Source organism: Prinia subflava, chromosome 25 (assembly GCF_021018805.1).
Source record: "Prinia subflava isolate CZ2003 ecotype Zambia chromosome 25, Cam_Psub_1.2, whole genome shotgun sequence".
In the NCBI taxonomy this organism is placed as follows: domain Eukaryota; kingdom Metazoa; phylum Chordata; class Aves; order Passeriformes; family Cisticolidae; genus Prinia; species Prinia subflava.
The window spans coordinates 3,771,513-3,791,558 of NC_086271.1; positions in this window are offsets into that span (position 1 = coordinate 3,771,513).

The following is a 20,046-nucleotide window of genomic DNA, read 5'->3' on the forward strand; positions in this document are numbered from 1 at the left end:
AGTAATTTAGCGATTGTCTGGTTCACAACCAGGTTAGAATCTAGAAACAGGTGGAAAGAATTGAGTGAACTGAGAATGGTTATCCATAAACATAACAATATTTCTATTCTAACTTGGCAACATACATTGAAATTTTATATATATATATAGCTATTGAAACCCTTCATGCTAGCATAAGCTTCCTTCAACAAGACCTTTACTGGCCCATTCAACTGGGAATTTTGTTGGGGGACAAATCTAATGAATTTATAACTGTGCAAATTTGCCAGGCTCTCTATAAGCACCAGGAGGAAGTGGCAGTACCTTGCAAATGCTGTCTCTGTCAATGCCACTTTAGCTTTCCTTCAGCTCTTGAAAAGCTTGCTAACAGGCTGGTAATTAATGTGCACTTAATTACTGAACGCCTGTTTCTAATCCTTGCAATAATTAACATTAACGAGAGTACTGCTGACAAGGAGGGCGATTTGCAGCCGCAGTGTGATGGTTTGACTGAGTTTGGCATTAGGCTGTGGGAGTTAGAGAACACCTGAATTTTGTCCTGCTCTGTGAATCCTTTGGTCTTGGGCTTGGCTGGCCTTGGGCTTATTCCCTGAAATAGAGTTGCCAGCTGGGAGCAGCAGGGGCAGGCTGATCCCTGCAGAGGATTGCTGGGCAGCTCCTTCGCTCTCCTTTGCCTGGGCTGTTGTCTCCTCCTTGCTGGAGTTGTTTCTCCAGGAAAGGGCTTCCTTGCTTCGTTTAGGCTACCAGTCTGTGAGCCCACCAGAGGGGACAGCGAACATCTGGCTCTCCCGGGGAATCTCATTGCCTGAGGGGTTCATTGCATCCTCCAGTAAAAGACCCCAAGGGCTCCTCTGTTCCTCTTTTGCTTCTTTGGTCCCTGAGCACAATGCATAGGATTGAATTCAGAGCAGCACGATGTTCCCGTGATCGCTGCAATTTTCTGACACACGAGCTGCTGGGACAGCTCACTCTGGGAAAGCTCTGGCTTGGTTACAAGTGGGACACAATTTGTGAAAGAGCCACCTCCTTGGCTGTTTTCACCAGACTCTGTCCTCTTCAACAGCTCACTCCAACATCCTTGATTTATGCAGGTATTGGATGGAAAGAAGACAACATACAGGACTACTGATAGCTTTGATTTTCTTAGATAATGAGGACATTAATACAAATTTTTGATGTATAGGGTTATTCAGAGTTTTTTGCCAAGAGGTATCAGGAATTAGCAATGAGAGAAATTAATAATTCCAGACAAAAAAAGATAAGTTTCATGAGAAATTTGTTGTCTGGTTCACCTCATTGAATTTCTGACTCATTGGCTCACCTGTTTTAGTTGTTGTATTACCCATGGCTCTCTTAGAGGCTGCTTTACTGCATTATTTCCTGAGGGATGTGGCAATCAGAGGTGATTTTGTGTATAGAAAGTCCACACCTCTAAAGTGTGTGTTTTCATTTTCTCCCAAAGGATAGGTTGGATTTAATATGCACCAGTCCCAAGTGTCAACTCTACATCCTTGAGTGAAAAAAAGAGGATGTGTTTGGGAAAAGCCAAATATAAGAGAGCATTGAATGTAATAATAGGATCTCACAGGTAAACAAAATAGCACTGTGCTTTTTCTTGCTGGATAGATTTTTATTTTTTTTTTAACTTTTTTTAACCTGTCTTTTTGTTCATAAACATGTCAAGTTCTTTTAAGGAAGCATGGAGCTGGTGCAATGGTGGGCAGGTTTCTGAGGCTGCAGCCCTTAAAAGGGGACGTGCAAATCTTCCGAGGGACAGAGGGTAGAGGGTGATGCAAATCAGAAATCTGCTGATCTGCTACCTGGAAGCAAAATACCTGCAATGGAAGAGGAAAAGCTGCGTATAAATCCTTCTAATTTCTATTCCTTTTCCCATAGGCACTTTGTATTTCCTCTGTTTAAAAACTTCAGTGTTCCAGTCTTCTCGGATGTTTTGAGTTTTAAAGGGTTTTGGTTTTCTTTGGTTTTCTTTCTTTTCTTTTCGTTATAAAAGCAAGGTCTAAGCACATCCATCACAAGGTTGTGGCTGAGTCCCTGGGCCATTACCTCACCCCGTTTCCTCTGAAGGAGTCATCCAAAGGGAGACCTTTGAAGGTGCAGATGTCCTTTGAGATCCTGGCTCTCACCAGTGCTCTGCGGATTGAAAATCTGCTTCTTGTGTCTGAAGGAACGACCTGAAAAGTGTCTGCTTGTGTTGCAGTGCTTCGAGCGAGCCAAGGGCCTTGCACTGACATTTAGTGCCCTTTTAACACAACATTTTAACCTCGATTTCTATGGCAGTGGCTGCAGAACCTCTGCAGCTGAAAGCCTAAGGAGTTTCCTGGCTGTGAAGATAAACTCTGTGTATGACACACAGTTTGGAAGTGGGAACACTCTGGGGCAGATCTTGTTTGTTCAATCAGACTTGAATCCAGTCCCATTGGCTCGACAATTTCCCAATGCTGTGTTACCTCTGCTTTGCAGAAATTGAAGGGAATTTCTGTCTTGGCTGTGAGATGGGGATTTTCAGTGTCCTTTTACAGGTGAGGAACTGAAGCACTGGAAGACCTGTTCAAGCATTTACAAAATCTACTGCCAGGACAAAACTGAATTTAATTATCCCAGTCCAGTCCCTGAATTAAATTTCCCTTCTATGAGTTTGTCTGCTTGACAAAGAGAGTGTTTTGTTGTTGATATCTTTTTGATTGAAGAGAGATTTATTGTAATGACTGACAGGTTTTGGTTTTTTATGATTTCAACGCCTTATGTCAAATATAAATGATACCTGCATAAATGTACTGTCCAGTACAGATATATATATGTGTGGTCTCACCTGAGAAGGACAGAGGGGCAGATTCCCCTCTCCCTTGCTACCCACGGGGCTTTGGGGGGCATTTTGGGGTGAGGCTTGTGCAGCTCTCACCCACCAGCACCCCCAGATCCTTCTCCCCAGGGCTGCTCTGGATCTGTTCATCCCTAGCCTGGGGATTTTCCCAATCCAGGTGCAGAATCTTTCACTCATTAAGACATCCTGCTCAGCTGAATGAGTGTCTTTGTCCCCATTTGACACACCTCTGGAGATAAAACATGAGCTGACGACACCTGCTTTATATGTGCAGCTTTGGGCACTGCTATCAGCAGCGTGTTTCATTTGGAGGCACAATTACAAATATTTTTCCATTTAATGGGCTTGCATGACCTTTTGACTGAAATCCCCTTTGAATTGGGATTCCTGTCCTCTCCAGTGCTGCTGCTCAGGTCCCTGCCAAGGAACTGGACAGGGTTTGTTGCTTTTTAGTCCCCTTAGTTTCTGTGTCTGGAAGCAATGGTCATGAATTTGTCCAACTCCTCTTTGAACCTGCTGATAATAATTCAGTTTCCCGAGACAGTAATTCCCAGGGGTTCACTGTGTGCTGTGTAAAGCAGTTTTTCAAATCTACTTAAATATCCTACTAGATTTGTCAGGAGAATTCTAGTTTTTGAATTTGGTTAATAATCTTTGGGTTTGTACCTGTGTGTCTCTCTGCCTGGCAAACTGGAACAGCTCTTGAGGTGGAATTGGAATTTTTGACCTGTTTGTTGAAATCTGAAATTATCTAAAAGACAATAACCTTTCTTCCTTCCCTCCTGAGCTATGTCTCAAAATATCTGCTGTGAATTTCAGGGCCTGATAAAAGTGGAAAGAAGCAAAGATATATTTAAAAGAAGTATCTTTCTGTTTGTTGCTTCTGTGCACGATAATGATCCATATTGGTTCTGAAATCATGGCAGAAAAAGGGATTTTTATCTGAAAATCATCCAGACAGGTTGTGATGTGAACAAGTGAGAGACTTGATTTCATTGCATTCAGAAGTGGTAAGAAAATAGTAATATAATGTTGTAAAATAACTGTGCAGAGAGAAAATCTTACACATTTTCAGTGTCTCCAAGCTGTTTATGACTTTTCTTTTCCGGTGTCATAATTCACCCATGATATACATATATGCTACCAGTAACTCTGGAAACGTTTTTTATGCTGCTTAGAGCCTTTTTTCATAGTTTTGAGAGCTAAAGATTAGAAAAAGCACAAATTAATGAATCAAGTGAGATACTTTGCAACAATGTGAATATACTCTGTAAATAAAATCTCAGTGCAATTGAAAGCTGTTTTGTCAGCTTCATATTTGGATGTCCAGGACAGCTATTTCAATAATACATTTAAATTTTCATTCCATTTTCTGTGGTTACTGAAGCTTATAGCGAAAATATTATTAGCATGATCTAGGAAACTACTTAAGGTTATTTAAAATTAATGACATGTAACAAGTTTTTTTGAAAATAACCAAGATATTTGATTTTCTTTTTGTTTCTTTTAGGCTTGTTGGTTTTTTCTTTTTTTTTTTTTTTTTTTTTTTTTTTTCTTTTTTTTCTTTTTTTTCTTTTTTTTCTTTTTTTTTTTTTTTTTGCTTGTTTGGGGAGTTTTTTGGGTTGTTGGGGGGGTGGGTAGGGGTTGTTTCAGGGGTTTTGGTCAAACTGAGGCTCAGTTTTGGAAGACATTAGAAGAATTTGGACCTTCTGCCAGCAATCATCTGAATTCACTGACTCTCGGTGGAATTTAAGTAAAAAAGTGTAAGGAAGCCAAACATTTTATTGACACAAGCTAAATTTCAAAATAGACGCCCTTCACTTTCAGCTGTGCAAGCCACATTCTTCACTCAGTCTCACGCTTCTTCAAGTAATTTGGGCTCCTGCCTTTGAGATTTTCAGGGCTGTAGCCCAGCAGCTGCATTGTTTTTGCAAAGAGAGCTGAGCAGTGAGTGCCCTGTGCAGTCAAACTGCTGCAGAGGTTGGATGCTGTGGCTCTTGGAGGCAGGCTGGAGGTGACCTGTTCCAAGGAACTCGTAGCAGCACAGCCTCAGGAATGAAGCAAGCATCCAGGCTCTGAGTGTGGGTGAAATGTGAGGAATTGCTCCTTGGACCCCCTCCAGAACCCCAGTCCGTGCCACAGTAATTTGTGATTTGGGAGGGCTGTGGATTCTGTAAGGGCAACACATCATGTGCAACATGTGTTCTTTGTGTTTGGGGAATCTGGGGGGTTCTGCACGAGCATTTTCTGTGGATGAAATCAGTGTGATTTGGTTTCTAAAAGAATAAATTCCCCTCAACTCTTCGCTTTGCTCTTTGTCTTCAGTTAAAGTGAATGAGCTTAACGTGGGTGAAATAACCTGTTTGATAAATGTGTCAGACTACTGTAAGAGTATGCAAAAAAAAAAAAAAATCAAAACCACCAAAGTCTTGTGGTGCCTGGGATCTTTGAGGTAATTAAGAGCATTTATTGGTGGGTAAATCAGATATACACCCACATTTCTGCACGTGGGAGCTTAATTCCTGCACTGTCACAGGCACTGTCCATGGGTGGTTTCAGAATATCCCAGTGGGGCATGAAGCCCTTTAGAGAAAGGTTTGACAAGTGTGTCCAGAAAAGTAGTGAAATACCTCCAACAACATGATTTCTATTTTCTATGCCTCTAGATTTGAAGAGTGACAGCAGCAGGGAGTCAGTGGGAGGATGTGAGGAACAAGCTGGCAACTCTACAGGGACTTGCTTGGGGCCATAGTTGTACCTTCAGAAGAGTATTTTTCCTCTAAAATCTGCTTAGGAGTGGGACTTTCTGCTGCAAGGTCTTGGGTTGCTGGCAAAGAACATCATGAGAGCCAGGAGACAAGGTGGGCTGTTGCCTCAGTGCTACCCCCATTCTGTGTTAATCAGATTTTGTAGTCACAGCAGCAGACAATGCTCTCAGATGTTGCTAACATGGTAAATATAAATATTGTGTGGCTGTGTCTAGAATGGTGTTTTTCCACAGAGCAGCAGCAGCTCATCCTGAACACATGTCATGTTTACAGAAGTTTCCATGATTTATCATCCAAAAGACACAAAGAGCTCATGGAAAGGAAAATTGTGGCTAAGCATCAACCAATGACAAAAATTACCACCTCTCTGTAGGATAAAGCATAGTAGAGAGGGAAAGCATAAAAATCAAAAGAAACTTATCTAGTCTTATAAGTATTTATCCATATGGCTTCTTTCTGTGCACCTCTCCCATGAAATCATAATCTTGCCACAGCGAGGACTCAGCAGCAAAGTGGAAGCGACTCCATAGCTGCTTGAGAAGGAGAGGCTGTTCTGGCATTCCAGAAAAATTCCCTGACTGTGCACATGATCTGATCTATTCCTTAGGAGGTGTGTGCTATGGTGTATTAGTGTATTACAGAATCAATTGAAATGGGATGGAAGTAAAGGAATGCTTCCCAATGTCCAGTGTGAACCTGCACTGGCACAGCTTGGAACCATTCCCACGTCCCTGCCACTGGATCCCAGGGAGAAGAGCCCAGAACTTCCCTATTCACTTCCCCATCTCAGGAACTGGGAGAGTTCTGCCTTTCTAGTGGACATAGAGCCTGCTGCAGGATGGCTGCTTTGTTCTGTAATTCTTTGTGTACTGTTTAAACTTGTCCAAAACTTCCTACCAGTGGAATCTGCTACACTGGGAATCATGCTGCTGGTGGCATTATCTTCCAGTTCCACCTCATGCCAGAGCAAACCATGGGCCAAATGTCCTCATTCCCAGCAAAGAACCAGTAGGTTTTGTCATCCTCTTCCACCTGCACATCTCAGCTACAACATGACTTTCCCAAAAAATTATTTCCTGCTGGCACTTCTCTGTGTTTCTCTGTTCTCCATCTCTCCTCCAGCCTGGCGATGCTTTAGAATATTTGTTCCGGCCCCAAGGTAAAGACAGCAAATTTTCTGAGTGCTAACAAATCAGCCTTCACATTTCTCTTACTGACAGAGAGTTTATATTATCCTATTGTCCTGGGGGTGTTTCATTTCAGTATCAGATAATGGTTACCTGATACATGTAATTACTTTTCCTGCATGTAAAAGCAAGACCTAAATTTAAACACAGGCTGTGTATCCATTTTCTGAAAGCTTTTTTTAATCAGCAGTTAATGAAACAACCTGTCATCAGCAAGCTGTGCTGCTGAAGTTACACGAAAAGCAAAGGCACAAGTAAATTTGTTTGTAGGCTCCCACCTAAGTTTGGAGCTGGTGATTTGTTGTTTTTTCTGCAGTTTAACCTTGTTTGGTCTAGCTGGAGATGTGGCACTGGTGATGTCAGTATTTGCCAAGTGCTATACTTTTACAGGAAACGGTAATGGACGTAATTCAAGGTCTTGACAAGATTTCACACAGCATAGCAGGGCAGTCCAGCCCAAATTCATCATCATTCCATGCCCATTCTGGGTGATGTGCTCATAAAGCCACATATGTGGCCCATGTGTAGCTGAATGAAACTATTCAGTCGTTGCTTTGCCTGAAATGCTGGAATGCTGTGACAAATGTCTATTAAAATGCTTTGCTGCTAATGTGGATTTAGAGACATTAAAACATCAACACTCTGTGATACAGCATAGCTTGAGGTCACAAGAAATTAGAAAGCACAGATTCAACTATCATCATTTTCACACTATTTTTTTGTTTTCTGTGCTGTTGTGTCCCCTCCAAGCATTCTCATTTTATTTGTTTTCTTCCTTTCAGGGACTTTTGTGGCAAATGGCCAGCAGATGTGTACCCTGAAAAAGAAAACAAAAATTCTTATAATCCCCTCCCCACTTGGTCTTTACATTGTTTGGCTTTTAAAGTGAGGCTGGTTTATTGTTGTTGGTTTTGTGAATGTGTGTTTGGAATACTTAGGGGTTTTTTGTGTCAGCTGAACTTGAATTATTGAGATCAATGGTCTTCCCTTTTCAGATCGCTGGGTAATATCCTGTAGCTTCTGGTCAGCAGGAGAAATCATTAGAGAGTCACAAGCCTAAAATCTATCACAGAATGGCTTACATTGGAAGGGACCTTAAATTCCTCCAGTTCCAACATCCTGTCAATGGCAGGGACACCTTCCACTGTCCCAGGCTGCTCCAAGCCCCATCCAGCCTGGCCTTGGACACTGCCAGGGATCCAGGGGCAGCCACAGCTTCTCTGGACACCCTGTGCCAGGGCCTGCCATCCTCACAGGGAAGAATTTCTTCCCAATATCCCATTTAATGGTCCCCTCTTTCAGCTGCCCCTTGTCCTGTCCCTCCAGGCTCTTGTAAATGGTGTCTCTCCATCTCTCTTCAGGTGCTGGAAGCCTTCTCTCTCCAGGCTGAACAATCCCAGCTCTCCCAGCCTTTCCTCCCAGCAGAGCTGCTCCATCCCTAGGATCATCCTGGTGCCTCCTGTGGACTCTTCCCAGCAGCTCCAGCTCCTTGCTGTGCTGGCCCCAGGCCTGGGGCAGCTCTGCAGGTGGGCTCTCACCTGAGCAGGGCAGAGGGGCAGAGTCCCCCCTGCCCTGCTGCCCACGGGGCTTGGATGCAGCCCAGGGGGGTTTCTGGGCTCCCAGAGCTCATGGCTGGGCCAGATCCACATGACAAATAGCATCCCCTCCAATTCAAAGGCTTCTCTACTTCATACATTTCCTTTTTTTTTTTTGTCTTTACTCCCTATATGACAGTGCTATAGGAAAGGGATTGCTGCAAATATTTTCTTATTTTATATCACAAATCCACTGCACTTGCATTAAAACTGAGTTGCTGCAGCTTTGTGAGGATGACCTTGCAACCAGAACATTTTGCTGACAGTGATTTTTTTAGGCAACCAAATTTGCTAAATGTACAAAATGCAGGCCAATCACTCTTCAAAAGTCTTGACCTACTTTCCCCTTGAACCTGATCCAAAATAATAATAATAAAAAATAACCACGGAGAGATCAGATTACACAGCTCTATAATTTCACTGATGGGAATGTGAATGCCATTAAAGCAAAAGTGCTTCCTGCTGGCAGCCCAAGTCTGTATTTGTGTGGTTGTAACTCCTCAATGCTCATTCAGACTTTGGGAGAGAGACAAGGCCAGAGAAGGACACTTATGCTGACTTAAACATGGTCTTTTCTACTCAGTGGGCCTTTTTATTGGATTTATCTTAATTTATCTGTGTAAAAATGCACAGAATGGAATCCAGAGGTTTGGGGGTTTTTTTGAGAAGAATCCACTTTTCATTTTCACATGGTTTAAGCTAAGTTTGAAGAGACTTTTTCTTCTAAGAGTTTGCAACTCTAATTCATTATTGAGTCATTGCTGCTTAACTTGTATATTTTCATACAGATATCTTCCTCGATAGTCTGATTTTTGATGCTTTAAAAAAAAGTAAAATGCAGCAACATAACTCATGTGGATTTCTCCCTTTGTTCTGCCTTTTCCATGTTACAGTACTTCCTTATCTTTGGGGAAGGGGGGAGAGGGAATGTGTTCTTGTGCTCAAAGGTGTGTTTAAAAGCAGATCTGGAGCCTTGTGTTTTTCAAACCCCATGTGAGATAGAGACAGGATGACTGTGTCAGCTCTGAAAGCATTTGAGAACTGCTTTACTGGCAAAGGTATTAATGGGCTTTAAAAAGGGGCAAGGGAGTTGACAGGAAGAATTTATCCCTCCCAATCCTAAACAAAACTCCAGAAATGCTGCATTTCCTTCCTCCCAGCATCATACAAATTGTACAGTTTCAGTGTCCCACCCTTGCTTTGACCTCCCCCAGCTCCTCAGGAGAGTTATTCTGTAATTTCCAGGAGGGAGATGATTTGCATGAACCAGTTCCTTTTCATGATTAGATTCAGGAAATCAGCATTATAATCTGATGCTGGTTTGCTTTTGTCCTGGAAGTTGTTAAACTGAGTCATCTGGCAAAATCCAATCCCGTTTCTAACCATATACGGACATGTGGGACAGAGGATGAGGCCGTGTGGTTTGGTATTGGTGGAGTTGACAATTTCAACAGCCAGATTCTTTCTAGGATTTTAATTTTGCGAAGTACTTAGGCACTGAAAAGTAATTGCATACACTGTCTCAGTAGGCTCTGTGTGAGCAAGGAATTGTCCTACAAGCATGATGATATGAACAGGAGTTCAAGAGGGTTTAAAAATTGATTTATGGAAGGAAGACACATGCTGTAGCGTGGTAGTTCTCCCCCTGAATCTGTTTTTCATAGGTTATATTCTCCTCCAGATCTTTGCTCCAAAGAATTCTCTACTCACACAAATAGTCAGTTTTGCCTTTTATTATCATAAATCCTGGCTATAAATTGAAGAAATGCCTGCTGCCAGCTTGAGAGGGCAATCTGCTCAAAGCAAGCCCACACACTGCTGGACCTTTTTTCTCTCTTTCCCTCATCTTGAATCATAGAACCACAGAATGCTTTGGGTTGGAAATGACCTTAAAGATCATCCAGTCCCATCTTCCACTATCCCAGGTTGCTCAGAGCATGATCCACTCTGGATTTAAATGCTTCCAGGGGTGGGGCAGCCTCAGCTTCTCTGGACAACCTGTGCTAGGGCCTCACCAACCTCAGAGGAAGGAATTTCCTGCTACTATCTCACCTAAACCTACTCTTTCAATTTTGAAGCCATTCCCTCTTGTCCTGTCCCTTGCAAAGAGTCCCTCTTCACCTTTCTTGTAGGCTCATGATATTTGAAAAGTCCTGGCAGTCAGATGAAGCCCCAGGTGTCTGGAAAAGGGAAATATCTTTTGAAAGGGCATAAAGGAGGAGACCCCAGGAACTGCTGAGCTGTCAGCCTCAGCTTTGTTCCTGGGAAGATCACAGAGACCCTCCTTATAACAGAGGCCTCAATTTAAGCATCTGCCATAGAAAAACTCTGGGTTATGGCCAAATAATGTGGATTGGGAGAGCTCTGTCTTGGCCATACAAACCAAAGCTCCTCCCTCCAAGCTCATCCCTTCCCTCAGACTGTCCCTCCTGCAGCCACCCCCTGTCCCTGTCCCCATCCCCAGCACAGGCAGAGCAGTGAGGCCATGGGGCTGGCACCTGCTCCTGGGGTGCAGGGAGGGCAGGGGTGGTTAACTTGTCTGCATCCCAAGCCAAAAGTCAGGAAATGATGACATTCCAAGTGGGAACAAAGTCCCTGGACCATCCTGATTTCTTGTCAGCTCAGTGATGCGGGTGGCATGCAGGGAAACCACCCTTCCCAATCTGTAGGTTCTTTATTCCCACCCCAATGGGTCCTGACAGCTTGGGAAGGCATTGAGGCAAAACTAAACTAAGGCTTGGCACAAAAACCTCGCTGAGCAGTGGGGTAGGAGCAGATGAGCTGTTATTTTTCATTGTTCCAAGATGTTTGAATGCAGTTTGTAGTAGAAAACTTGTTATGGTAAGCACTGCAGTGTTAAATCTCAGATAAATCTCCCAGCTGCTGTGAACCAAAGCCAAACGGTGCATTTCTGGCTGACCCTCTAGATCTGAGGACCCACAGCTTGTTCTGTGGAGTCACTTTCAAATAGATGGGTGTTCTCTGGGGAAGGGGATACCTGCTGCTCTGTGGGTGTCACATTGCTGCTGTCTTGATCTTTAAATCCTTGCTTAACAGACAGGAGTCAGGTGAACTTTTGATCCCCGTGCTCAGCACTGAAATTCTCACCCTGCTTTTGGCATTCTGTTCATCTCCCAGCACCACGGATCAGGATGTGGACAACGACTGCACAGAAAGGGATGCTCTGGGTTTCAAGAAACTTTTGATTATCTTCTCTACAGTGCTAGGCTTCAGCATTTAAAGCCACAACAGAATTGACATGATCACGTTTGTCTCCATCCTCTGCAATTTGTTTGACATTTTTAAAACTCCATGTTGGCAAACTTGGCCAGGAGATGGCAACTAATGTGCTGGTGTGGAATAGTGTTTTAAAAACCCCAGCTCACGGTGTTTATAAAACCTTGTAAGTGCCCAAATGCCTCAAACAGATCACGCGTTTTTAACATCTTTACAAGGTCCAACTTCCATTTGTCTCTCAGTGGCACCAGAAGTGTTTAGCCCATGTAAATCAAAGGTGATCTGTGGGGAATGTCTCCAGTGCTGGCCTGGCATCGTCTTTACATTTTTCACACTGTAATAGGGTTTGCTGTTCAGATGCACTGAAGGGTACAAGTTGTATTTAAACAGCTAAAAAAACCCCAGAAAACCTCCCTCCCACAAATTGCCTATGAGGAGATAACATTTTGTCACTGATTCTTCCAATTAGATGCCCTATACCTTTAAGAAACAAGCCTAATTATTTTCAGCCAGTGGGACAGAATTCTGGAATTTTCTCTTTTATTTCAAGGAAACAATTCTCACGAGAACAAAAAGAACTCTACCTGTGAGATACAATTCACATATTCTGCCTTCTAAATGTCACTTTCTTCTTGTAATGGATTTGGTAGGAAACTCTGCCCTTTCCTTTGAGTGACTCATGATGTAATGTCCTCACAGATTAGAAACACAATTTGAGCAATGCACTCGTGGCATTAAGGGAGGTTTTGCTCATTCTGTCACGTTTATCCTGGTGGAAACCTAACACTACATCACTTGTGCTAATATTGGTGTGTTTAGGTCATTAGTGCAGAAAATTTTGCTGAAATTCATGTGTGGATATGCTTTCCCTTCATGTTAACAATGTGCTTTTTCATGTCAAAACTCTGAACTCTTACACTTGTAAATGGCATTGCTTAAACCTGAGCATGAGAAGCACTTTATTAATGCCTCATTTGTATCTGTCAGAGATGTCCAAATGACATACAAGTGCACATTTATTTTAATACAAAAAAAGCTCTTACCTGGCTGATCTGGAATTCAATATTCATAATATTTGCAGAATTGAACAAGACTCCTAATAAGCTTGGTGAATAAAGGAGCTCTGCCATTGGACAGAAGTATGAATGTCCCATTTGTTTCTGCTTTGCATACTCTGTTTTTTCTTTTAAGCCATAAAGAGAGCATTTAAATGGTATTTTATTTCAGAGGAGTGTTTCATATTTTGGGCTTCTGGTGCCCTGCCAGCGTCAGAAAGGAAGGATGAAGTCACAGGCCTGATGCCTGTAGAAGTGACAGCCTGCTCAGATATGAGGTCATCATTTTCACAGATGGATTCTGTTTGCTAGTGCCAAGGGCATGGGACAGGTTGAGGAGATGTGGCCACTGCAGGAGTGTTGGGAACAGCTAACCCTGGCTCAGCCATGTGCCAATTTCCCTCAATAACTGTGGGATACTGAAGCAGTTAATGGCTCAAACATTGTTAAAATCACTGAAGGAATTGGCACATTGTAGAAAACTGTGTAAAGAAGCAACATAAATCGTCAAATATCCCCAAAGCTGCCCCAGACCTTTTCCTGGAGCCTTCCACCAAGGTAAAACTCCCCCCTAGGGAGATACCTGGGCATTCCCATGGATACCTGAACATCCATTGAATTCTGTTTTTCTTGGGACTGCCCTGGCACTGCCTTAAGTGAGAGACATTACCCTGTAAGATTAAAAGTGGATCTCTGGCAACTCCAACACCAAAGACTTCAAAGGAGCAGACTTCAAACAAAATTTTGAACTGTTTCAGTTGACATTCTCATGGGGTTTGTTGGCTTTTTTTTTCTCCTATTGTAGCAATACCCAAAGAGGGAACTTTATCTTTCCTGTAATCTGTATCAAAGTGAAATTTCAGAGTTCATTGGCACAATCCAGTTCCCAAATGCCTGATGCCACTTGAGAGGCTCTGGGGACCAAGCTGGCTCCAGCTGCCAGGTCAGAAGGGTCTCCTGGAGGTCTTGTCTCACACCTGCCACCCTCTTGGTAATATTTTAGATCCTCTGGACACCTCAAATGACACCCGGTGCTTCTGTCAGGGGAGCTGAACTGAGCTAATTTTATATGTTAATAGATACAAACCTCAATAAACGTCTTCCCTAATAACACGTGGAATAATTTGAGTATGGATTTGAGCTTGTGCAATAAAATCATCTTGAAAATCCATACACTGTTTTTTTCCTTAATGCTTTAAAAGCTGATTTTTTTAGAATGTGTGATTCAAAATCTCTTCATTCATAGATTTCTCTTTTTTACCCATTTATCTATTTATCTTTTCAGATTTGCCACAAACCAGGTGTTATTTATATACTTTGTCTACAGTTCCAAAATGCATAAACAGCCAAAATTTTGATTGGCTCACTTGAGTACATTTATTTATGTCTTGGCAAGTATTTACTTGGAATATTGATACATAATTGCATGTAAACAGCTGTTCTTTTCAAAGCAAATATAATACCTTTTCTGCACAAAATACATATTTTTTAAAAGGCTCAAAGTGACAGAAGCCAAAAGGATGACACCAAAATGCTTTTACTTACAGAGTCATCCAGTGGAAGCACTGACAGGAGAAAGACACTTATGAGGCTTAAATTTACTACTTTTCCTGGATTAATGATTGAAGCAAATGTTTGACATGTTGATAATTGTTCTGCTGTGGGAAGGACAGCTTTGAGCTTCCTCCTTAAAGCACAAAAGAATTGCTATTAAGAAGTGTTAAACAGCTGCTGTGTGGATGCAAGTTTTTCTTTGGTGAAGTCAAAATGCATATATTTTTATTTGCTTAAACTTGAGATGAAGCAAGAAGGAAATATTTCCTACAAAGGAAAAGATTTTATCTGAAAATATTTTCCCTCAATGTCTAGCCTCAGTACACCTTCACATCTTTCACTGATATAATTTTTTTTTTCATATTAATACTAACTTTTGGGGGGGGTATGTTAAAATTCTGGCAACAAGTGCTGACCACTCCTTAACTGTTTGTCTGAAGTGCCTACCTTTTTACTTTGAAAGATAGAAAAAAAAGATTCTAAAGCATTATATTGCAGCTTTTCTTTTCAAAAGTCATATATTTCTTACAGGTCGTTTCTCTTAACCTGGCAAGCCTTTTGAGTGTTGCTTGCTTCTTTGCTTGGCTCTATTTTTGGGTTGAATTACCAGCAAAAGTATCAGAAAAAGCAGGTTTAATATAAATGCGAAAGTATGACAAAGTTTGTTGGCAAGATTCACTCTACCACTTATAATGTGATTAAGCATAGAGGGAAAAGCAAACTAAAATCTAAAATCAACCAATCCAAACCCAAAATCATCCCCAAAATTACCTGTGTGGAGGCTGTTGGGGGAAAAGAATGGGGATAGGAGAGGGTAAAGATGAAAAGGAAAAAGGAAGATGCTCCAGTTCAGTCACAAGATTTGGAATGAACCCCCTTACCAAACTGAGCTCTGGACTTGAAAAGTGGTTTGGGTGTAGAGATTTATCATCACTTAATTGATAACTAAGTTGATTCAGCAAGAACTCATATAGAACTTCCCATAAGCACAACAGTCACTTACAGGCCTGAACTTGCTTAAAAATCTAAAGTGCTTAAGCTTCTAAGAGAGCAACACTCACCTTTGCTTGCTCTGCCTGTGCACTGCAAGGGCTTTGTCTCTGTGCAGGGAGTTCTCCAAGACTGGGAGCTGGAAGGCCAAATTCTCTGCCAATGGAAAGCTGCACTTTTCCACGGATTCTACCTCATCTTCAAGTCTACCTCATCTTCATCACTGTTAGAAAAAACAAAAGAGCACGGAGAGTTTGGTGAAAAAACCCAGAGGAATCAATTACTGTCAAATTTGGTGATGTTCAGACCTGCTGGAGGCTGCAGTGTGTGCAAAACCCCTGGATTGGATATGGCATTCATATTGAACATATTGAACCTTTCAGTTATGAGGCATTGCAATGAGATCCCAAACCATATTCAAGTATTTCCTCATCCAGCCAGCCTGGCTTGGACAAGGAAATCCTAAAGAAATGAGTCCCAAAATGCACAAGTCCCTCCTCCTGGTTTGTTTTTGGTTTTTTGAAGCTTTTTTTTGTTGTGGGTGTTTGTTTGTTTGTTTGTCTGTTTGTTTTTCCCCTGGGTAGATCAGAAGAAAATGAAGCAGTGAGTGCCAAAAGCAACATTTTGTATCAGATACACATGCACAGCAATTGAAGCCTTTCCAAACAGTGAAATGGGCATGAAGCAACAATCTTCTCCAACCGACCTCCTTGAAACCAATGTGCTTTCTCCTTTATATCCCTTTGTTCTCATCCCCTTTTCCAAGTTCTGCCACTCCATGGTGCAGATGGGATTGTTCCTGTCTTGCCTTCCTTTTCAGCCCTTCATTTATATCTTGATTTCCTTTCATTCCTCTCTTCTTGATCTCCCCACCATTTCTTTTTACCCACTCATGGAGAGTGTCTCACCCTCAGCTTCTGCCCATGCCCTCATCCAGACCTGGTTTCAAATGTTCCTTTTCTCTCTGGTGAGGGCACAGAAAACCTCTAGGAATAGATTTGTCTGTTCCTTTTTCCAATAGCATCCAATTTTTGGCTGTCCCCAGCCCTTTTCAAGCTGTCAGGGGGTGGTTGTGTGTCACACTCTTTGGCAGAATCACAAAATCACCGAATTGTGTAGGCTGGAAAAGACCTCTGGAGATCTTTTAGTCCAACCCCCTTGCCAAGGCAGGGCCACCTACAGCACTTTGAGAAATTAAATTTCACCCAATATTTCTTAAAAACACCATTTTTCACTGCCAAGCAAATAAGATTTGAATTCCAAAGCAGGTCTTCCAGGATCTGACCTTTCCTCAACACTGAGGAGCAGCCATAAAAATGTGGGGAAGTTACCCAGTTTGGACCAGAGCTCCTCATGAGCTTCAGAAAAAGGAATCTGGAAGAAGTACTGCCCATTTAACATGAGGCCCACAATGTTTCCCGAGTTAAAAAATGAAAAGTATTTTGGCTATGCATCTGAATGAAGGTGGGAGGAAGATTGTGTTTCAAGAGAAGGGGGTTGTTTTTATTTCTTTATTTCTCTGTCTGTGTTATAGCTATTAAACCCTGATAAACTGATCTCGTTTGCACTGATTTAGGTTCTTAGCTTAACCAGTTCAACAGATTTGGTTTTGGCAGCAGCCATTATAATTCCCAGAAAGAAGGATCTGAAACAAAGCCCTATGTGTAATAATTTCAACTGTTTTAAGAAAATCCAACCTCCTTTCTAATCTATAAACCAGAATCTTCATGACTTTTTTTTTAATACAACTGAAGTTCCCTTGCTTTGATAAAGGAGTAAATTACCTTTTCCACCTTGAAATAGAAACTAGCATGAAATAGTGGGTTTATTTTAGGCAAGCAAAGTCTAATTTCTGTGCATGTACTTAATCTCTCTGCCAAACATGCAAAGATAAGACAGTGGAAGCCTCTTTTCAGCTCCAGGTCCATTTCCACCTCTGTCTCACATTCCCACAGCCTTTAAAGGCAATTTTTTCCTCCTAGCGTAGGCAAATTCCAGCTCTGTGCAGGAAGCTCACCTAAGGCCAGTCATGCTGCCTAAATTCTGCTTAAATCCACGTTGTGGACAGGGAATTTTTTAATAGGCCTTTTGTTTGCCCAGTGAATTTTGCCTCGAGTTGATATTTTTTGCCTGGGGCTGAGTATTGATCAAAGTGTTTAATGGGCTGAAATCTTGTGTTCCATTTGCAGTCTGCTGCAGCCAAGCACATAAAAATCCAAATCATATTTTTATAGTATTTGCAGTATTTTGGCTTATTTTTCCTGTAAAGTATTGAGAATTGAGAGGGAAAAAAGGGAAAATCATGTAGCTGTTTCAACCCCAGTCCATGTAGATTATTAAAAATGCATTGAAAGTAATTTTGAGGATTTGTGTGATAATCTCATGATGGCATTTTTTAACAGATTTAAGATGGTTTCATATATAAAGAAGATTTTTACTTAAATACACCTTGTTTCCTGTGTAATTTAAGGTTAATTCTTCTCATATACATGATACCTTTCTCATTTTGACAGATAACTAAGCATTACATTAATGGGACTGCTCACACCAGATTTAATCAAGAGTACCAAACTTTCAGGCTTAAAGCTTAATGAGGTATCTCATTTTCAACATCTAAAGGATGGCAATGTTAATTATCAATTATGTCCCTTGCAAATAAGCTGTTTCTGACAAGCCATGTTCATGAAGTGCTTGGAGATATTTTTATGGGACATTATCATATGTTCTACTTCAACCCCACAGTCTTGCACAGAAAACTTCTGTGAACTCATTTTTAATGAGTTTATAATGAAAAATAAATGTACATATAGTAGAGGCCACTACTTGGCCCATTTAGCAATCAGGGGGTTTGTTCTGGGCTTTATTTATTCTTTTGGCCTCTGGTATTTTTGCTGCTCCAGCCTATTTTTTATTTTTACTATATTTAAGTCTCCAGTGCACCGGAATACAAACTCTGCAGATTCATTAGGTTCTAGTGGATGGCCAAGGATGATTAATGTCATGTGTTAGCTTTGGAGGGGTTTGGGATGCAGATACAGTGCAGACTGTGGTGTTTTGTGGAATTTCAGTTCGAAGCGCAGCCTGTCTGCGTCCTCCACACGTTGTTTGATGCTTGTCACTGATTAATCACATCTATTGCAGCTGCCACATTTCTCCTTTTATTTCCCGTTTTGTAGCGCTATAGAACAAAAAATACACTTGAACAAAATGTTCGTTCTGTCCCTTATGTGCTTTTGAAATGTAATGTTAATTGGCTGTGTTTGCTATCAGTAGATTTGAAGTTGGACGAGTTTATTAATTAAGCTAATTCTGTAGGCTTCACCTGGTAAAGGCAAAGTCTGCAACCCTCATTTCCTTATGGATCTTTATTTATGTTTATGGAGATATTGGTGCAGCTGAAGGAAACATATTTTCCAGAGATATGAAATCCTTCAGCTCCTATTGACACACGTGGCACCATGGAGAGCTTATCAAAATTAACAGGGGCCTACTTTTGTGTGTGGGGTACAGGAACCCAATTGTAGACATACTTTTAAAACTCAGAGTCCATGATGTTGATCATTTGGAACAATCATTATTGGAGAATGGAGATAAGAGACTTCATCAAACAACAAACTTTTTACATCTCGTAGAGGGGTGTATGACTGCTGTGATTTTTTTCATATAAATGGTTTTCACCTTATATAAATTAATTAAAAACAACTTTTCTGGAGTAAGATTAGGCACAGAACAAATTTGGTCCAATGAATGTATTTAAGTCACAGAGTTTATTACTAATTTGCAGAAGAAAACGAAAGGAGAACTTTTATGATTTGAGATATTCCTGTGATATCTTCTGGGATATATTTTTTGTCCCAGGGGAGGCACCTGAATTTACAATCTCAATTTAATGTATAATTAATAGTTTGTCCAAGGCCTTGTGTTTCTGTATTGATCTGAAGAGGATCTGTTCATGCACAGACACCTTTTGGTCTTGAATCCCAGGATTCTTGTTGTCCAAAGAACACGATACAAAAATGCATTGTGAGCAAAATGTTTTCCCCTGTTCCTTAAATTCTTCTCTGCATTCCTAGTCTGTTCCTTGAATAATATATTAAGATCTTTCTGACATAGCTTGTTGTTCCCATAATCCCATTTTGGTTTTGGACCTCAGCACTGCTGAAGTTTCAGCACAGTCATCCCAAGTAACATCAGCAGCATGTGGTAAGTATTGTTCTATATTCAAGTAAAATCACATTTTTAAGATTTTTCCCTTTAAGTATTTTAGGTATTTCTATTTTATGAACAAAAAGTGATTGATTATATTAGAATTGGAATGAAATGTTGTCCTCATGGAGTCTGGCTTTACGGTCTCTTAATTTATATCCATTATTTTGAAAAGAATGATGAATGGTAGAGGCCATATTTGCTGATCTACCACAGATTTTTTAACAACCTTGGCTTCAGTTACAATTTGTGAAATTAAACTTTAATGGGTTTTCAGATTCAAAGGGATATTGGAAAAGAAGAGATTATTTGTATTGGAGGAAGATTATGCTTGGTTTCTGGGAAACATCCCCTCACCATTGTGCTCCAGCCCTGGATAAACCAATTTTTCTTTTCTTTCCTGTTTTATGAACCACCTCCCACACTTTAATGGTATGCCTATGCTTTTCTACCATGTGGGTGTTATAAAACCCCCTAAGCTTGCTCTGGGTCAGGGGCTGCCTTAAGGGACAACATTTTTGAATGAGGTATTTCTTAGATGCCAACATCCAGATGTGGGCAGGGATGTCAATAAATTACCACTTTCTATAGGATGCTCAGCATTTTACTTGG